General features: G+C 41.0%; 1 non-coding gene across 1 annotated transcript; it reads right to left on the minus strand.

The window, feature by feature from the left end:
* Nucleotides 1-5,581: 5,581 nt before the first annotated feature.
* Nucleotides 5,582-5,656, minus strand: trnaf-gaa (transfer RNA phenylalanine (anticodon GAA)). The gene has a single exon. It is a non-coding gene; the product is annotated as a tRNA-Phe (tRNA).
* Nucleotides 5,657-6,488: the final 832 nt, after the last annotated feature.

The raw sequence follows: 6,488 nt of genomic DNA on the forward strand, positions 1-6,488 counted from the left end.
AAATACTGCTAAATGGTGTAAAATCGCTGCTACACAAGGGGGCACTAAGTTTCTCTGCTCGATAGCTAAAGGTGGTCTGGAGGATGTAGTTTGCTATGTACGTCGTCAGGTGATGTTCCAGAACAGAATTCCAGAATTCTACATGATGCCAGTTGTGGTCCACATGACCTCATGACATCATGTAAGCAGTTAACATTAAACAGTTAAGTTCCAAACCCACAATAATAATGAATCCCAATTCAAAATGGCTTTTTTAATATTAATATAGAAACACTGTATAGGGCCTGGACAGGAAAGAGGCTGAAGCTGCAATTAATCCCCAAAAACATTCACTGAGCTATATTTTTCAATGCACTAGATATTTAAACCTAACGTAAACACTACTCTTTCAAGCTGCATTTAACACTGCATTTTGGAAGGTCAAACCCAGGACACCATTGAAGGTCACTATATGGAGAAAATCTGAAATCTTTTTCTTAAAAAAACATCATTTCTTTAATGAAGAAAAGAAAGACATGAACATCTTGGATGACCAGGGGGTGGAGGAAATTATCAGTAGATTTTTGTTCTGGAAGTGAACTTCTCCTTTAAAGGATCTGCTGCTAACATCTTGGTGCCAGATACCACAGCACACCTTCAGGGATCTAGCAGAGTCCATGCCTTGACGGGTCAGGGCTGTTTTGGCAGCAAAAGGATGACCAAAACAATATTAGGCAGGTGGTCATAATGTTATGGGTAATTGGTGTAGAATTTTTACTAATTAATGAACATCTTTGTTGTTGAGTTGCATCCAATATCGTGGAACATCACCGAAGCAAATTATCCACATTATTCCAGTTATAAAGGATCATGAAATCACCAAACTCTTGATTTTTGCTCTTAAAGTTTTAGACCAAAATCTAAAACGTATCCTGTTACTGAAAATAACACAAACAAACCTTATTAGAAAAACACTAAACTGGAGACTCCTTCCAAATATATTACACATTTCCTCATGAAAAGCTTCAACATATCACCAGCCAACACCCTTTTTATTAACGAATGAATCTGACCAATCAGAATCAAGCATTTACAACATTACTATAGGATACTGTAGCTCTGGAACAAAGCTGCACTTTTTATCCGTCACACACAGTTTACACAGATAGACTGTATTATCTGTAATGATGCTATAAATTATCACATCAGCCAAATCAGGGTTCTCATACCCACCACATAAAGATCTTTTTCTCTGTCTCTCTCTCAGTATGTTTTAAGTACGTCCAGGAGGAACAGTTTCAAATGCCAGTTGATCAGTTTTATATTTGGTCAGCGCAAAAATGGCGATATACCTGTGTTTGAACAAAACACAGACTGATGCAAAGAGAATTTTCCTCAGACTTGTTAAATCAAGAATTTTAATTGATTTTAATTTCTACAGAAAGATGAATGATGTGAAGATGTTTGAGACAGTGTGGTGTCATGCTAATGCTCTGTGCTCTGTAGCAGAAGAGAAACCCTGCTTTGCACCAGAGCTAAAACTAAATCCACCATCCACTGATGTGTCTTAACTTAATTTATTGAAATATTTTAAAATGTATTTATTGAATTACTGATCACCCTGATTTTACCACATATTATGTGACTTATGTGTAAATAAAAGGATTGTAAAAGTCAAAGTCTCTCTCTTTCTCTCTCTCTGTCTCTCATGGATAAGGACACCAGAAGAAGAAGAAACAGCAGCAACAAATAAATGACATTGTCCCCTATTCAGGGCTGACCACAGTTTAAAAACCCGTACTATGACGTCCTTCAGTTTTCGTGACACGGGTAAAGAAAATAATTGCTCAGTTCGATTCTGTGTATAATGACCCACAGGCATCGGGCAGTGATTATTTATTTATACAAAAGCTGTACTTTTGTAATAAAAAGCATTTTTATTATTATAACGTGATGTTATATTTCTATAATGTATATTTTTAGCCTTTATATATTTTTATTTTACTCCTGCTTGGTCAAATCGTGGGTCGTCATGGTTATGTTCAGAGTTGTCCACTAGAGGGCAAGCAGAGATTTTGTCCCCCCCCCACCATATATACACAGGTGTATTTGAATAAATTAGAATATCATCGAAAAGTTGATTTATTTCAGTAATTCAATTCAACAAGTGAAACTCTATAGTATATAGATTCATTACACACAGACTGATATATTTTTTATATATTTTAAGTGTTTAATTTTTTTTAATTTTGATGATTATGGCTTGCATCTAATGAAAACCCAAAATTCAGAAAACTAGAAATATTACACCAATAAAAAGCTAATTAAAAAAATGATTTTCAACACAGAAATGTTGGACTACTGAAAAGTATGAACATGTACAGCACTCAATACTTGGTCGGAGTTCCCTTTGGCATGAATTACTGCAGCAATGCGGCGTGGCATGGAGACGGTCAGCTCTGTGGCACTGCTGAGGTGTTATGGAAGCCCAGGTTGCTCTGATAGCGTCCTTCAGCTCTTCTGCGTTGTTGGGTCTGGGTGTCTCGCATCTTCCTCTTCACAGTATCCCACTGATTCTCTATGGGGATTTCTATGGGATTTCACAGGGTTTGCTGGCCAATCAAGCACATGGACACCCATGGTCCTTAAACCAGATATTAGTACTTTTGGCAGTGTGGGCAGGTGCCAAGTCCTGCTGGAAAATGAAATCAGCATCTCCATAAAGCTGGTCAGCAGAATGAAGCATGAAGTGCTCTAAAACCTCCTGGTAGATGACTGTGGACCTGATAAAACACAGTGGACCAACACCAGCAGATGATACGGCTCCCCCAAACCACTCCCCAAACTTTACACTGGACCTCAAGCAACTTTGGATTTTTTGCCTCTCCTCTCTTCCTTCAAAGTCTGGGATCTTTGATTTCCCAAATGAAATGGAAAATTTATTTTCATCTGAAAAGAGGACTTTGGCCCACAGAGCAACAGTCCAGTCCTTTTTGTCCTTAGCCCAGGTAAGACACCTCTGATATCGCCTCTCTGGTTCAGGACTCGGCTTGACACAAGGAATGTGACTGACTCCAGCTGCAGTCCACCTCCTTGTGAATCTCCCCCAGATTCTTGAAGGGGCTTCGTTTCACAATCCTCTCAAGGCTGCGGTTATCCCTGTTGTTTCTGCACCTTTTCTATCACACTTTCTTTCCATTCAAATTTCATTAACGTAGCTTGGACACAGCACTCTGTGAACATCCAGCTTCTTCAGCAATGACCTTTTGTGTCTTACCCTCCATGTGCAGGGTCTCAATGACCGCTCTTCTGGATGTCTGTCAAGTCAGCAGTCTTCCCCATGACTGTGTAGCCTACTGGACCAGACTGGAGAGACATTTAAAGGCTCAGGAAACCTTTGCAGGTATTTTTAAGTTAATTAGCTGATTAGAGTGCGACACACCATGAGTCTCCAATATTGAACTTTTTCACAATATTTAAATTTTCTGGAGATACTGAAGTTTGGGTTTTCATTAGCTGTAAGCCATAATCGTCCAATTTAAAAGAAATAAACACTTGAGATATATCAGTCTGTGTGTAATGGCTCTATATAATACAGCAGTTTCACTTGTTGAATTGAATTACTGAAATAAATCAACTTTGCACCTGTATATATATATTAAGCCTTTAGATATTTTTATTTTACTCTAATTGGTCATCGCTTGGTCAAATCATGGTTGTCATGGTTAGAATTGGATCATTATAATTACTCCCCTCATCATCATCATCATCATCAGTGGTGAGGAAGACGAGGAGAGAGAACACGTGCTATGTACAATCGAGGAAAACACGTGGAGCTTCCTCCAGCAGTGTGTATGTTCACATGTGAGCAGTGTAACACTTCAGTTCAGGTTCGTGATGCGGTGTGTCGTACCGAGACGCAGAGGTTCCACTCCTGAGAGAACTTGCTGTCGGGGAAGTCATCCTGCAGCGTGAGCTCCGGACCCCGAAAGGCGTCTCGATACTGACGGAAAGTCAGAGAACTCAACAGGTGAATCTGTCTGTGGGAAAAAACGAGACTTCACACACTTTTCCAAGAGCTCAAGAACGTCCTGGAATAAACAAACAGGAAAAAAATACAGAGATTTTATAAACATGCGCGGCGTTTTTTGGTGACAGGTATATTAAGTGTGTGTGTGTGTGTGTGTGTGTGTGTACATACTAGTCTGCAGGTGAGTCCCACCACAGCTACAGGAGCCTGAGCAGACTGAGAAACATCCAGCAGGTTGTACAGCAGGTAGACAGGCAGATAGACGGGCAGTCAGATAGGCAGGCAGGTAGGCAGAGAGGTAGGCAGGCAGACAAACAGAGAAACAGACAGATAGGTAGGCAGACAGACAGACAGACAGGTAGGCTGACAGGCAGGCAGGAAGGAAGAAACCTGACATTTTTTCAGAATGACGTGACAAACCTGAGAGAACATCATTTTAAGATTCTGCACATGCATTTAAAATCAAAGTACTATATCTCTATTAATTAAATTAACATCTAATAATCATGAGTTTCAGTAATGATATATAGGTTTCAGTAATGAGGTTAATTATTTGGGTAATGATAATAAGTATACTAGTCTGAGATTTATACTGAGCCTTGTATACTTTTTCTTATACCTTGTGTAAGAAAAACATTAAAACAGGAATAAACAGGACAACATTTCAACGTTTACCTAAAAAACATGAAGCATTTTACCATGGTACTCAAAAAATAACTGACCACTGTCTTTTTTTCTTTTCATGTTGCTTCTTAGTCAGCTCTTCAGTTTTCTTTATTTTTCCAGTTTGTTTTCGTTTTTGATTCCTGGAAGCGGAAAGAAAGCATTACATTAAATTAGTCTCATAACATGGGGAAAAAACATTTTATGTATACGTGTGTGTGTGTTCTATACTGGGCCTGAAGTTGTGGGGTGGGGTAGAGCTTAATTTTGAAACGTGGATTGACGGTCCATATCCTCCACCTCCTGTTGAGGCGGCTTGCTCATATGTGTGTGCATATATGTTACAGCATGTGTGTCCAACCAGCATGGGAATGCAGCCCAAGGTTGTGAAACACTTATGCCGAAGTTCACACTGCACGATTTTCAAAGTAGTCGGATCACTGTTGTTTTCATGCTGCACGACTGTCTGGGGGAGCATTCAGTTGCTGCTGTGTGGCGCATAGCGGTAAAGGGGAAACACACGCGACGACGAGGGTGGGACTTCGAACCCCACGGCGTGCAGAGCACAATGGATTAGCAGTCCATCGCCTTAAGCCGCTCGGCCACCTCATCAGGTGGCAGCGCTTCCAAGGAGCCTTGTCAAAAGCAGGGGTTTTCTAATGGCGTGCGGGCTAGGAGGATACCTTTCAATGATTTGTAGGCAGGCATTGAGGCATGCGGTCACGTAAACTGAAGGGTGCAGGCTAAGCGTTCAACAAGAACCTAAGAGTTCTGTAGCATCCGAAGTTTTTCGGCTCTCGTCTCGGACCAGGGGGCTTTTAGACCTTTTACCTTTCAGACCTTTATCCTGCACTATTTCCACGTTTTGTTTTCAAATCTGAGGCATAAGTTGCGGAACTGCGCTCCAGCTGCCAAAACCCCAGGATCGAACCAGGGCCCTTTGGATCTTCAGTCTAACGCGCTCCCCAACTGAGCTATTTCGGCACCTTCGCTGCCAGGCCTCTCCTGTACGTGTGAGTGAGCAGGTTTTTGTCGGCACGACTGCACACCACGTCCAGACCGGCGAGGCAAACTTCTTTTGAAAACGGTAGAGCTTTTTCCTTAAGGGCATAGACAGAAGGCATGGGAGCCTTACACCACTCAAATCCCACGCTACCCGAGGGCGCCGGTGGGGTTACACGTGAGTGGTAAGAAGATGACCGAGTCATTCGGCCAGACAAGGAGGAAGCCTGGCACGGGCACTACAAATGGTCTGCCGTGCGACTAACATGCCTTCCACTTCACCAGCTCTACAGGAGACATCTAACCGTTCCCAAGGAAGGAGGGAGCTCGGCCTTGGCTCACGGCTCGCGGCAGGTCACTGACCTTGAATGGTCTCGGCTTAAGGCCCCGTGGTCAACCGCCACCCCTGTAGCCATGGGCGGAAGGAACGCTTCTGCTTGAAGAAGAATAAGAAATGTGTTTGAATCCACATTTTCTAAAGGTGGCTATATTATTATTACTATTATTTTTTAAATTCTTTTTTAACCAGTCTGCTCTGATAAAAATATTCAGCCTGATCTACCTAATAAAAATAATTATGTAGTTCAAGTAAGACTAGTCTTTGTATTTATTACTTAATTTTCTATATGTAAGAAATACTTCTTGCTCTAAATTTCTGCATTTCCTTAGTCATTGTTTTGGGTTTGCTCTACTTAACTTTGAGAGTTTTAAAAGTGTATTTTTATTGAAACTTAATCCTAATTTTTTTTTAAAGCTTCCATATTACTTAACTTTGAGTGGACCCTACTTTGTTTTTCTAAATGTACTAGTCACA

This window comes from Hemibagrus wyckioides, unplaced genomic scaffold, assembly GCF_019097595.1.
Source record: "Hemibagrus wyckioides isolate EC202008001 unplaced genomic scaffold, SWU_Hwy_1.0 Contig29, whole genome shotgun sequence".
Lineage (NCBI taxonomy): Eukaryota > Metazoa > Chordata > Actinopteri > Siluriformes > Bagridae > Hemibagrus > Hemibagrus wyckioides.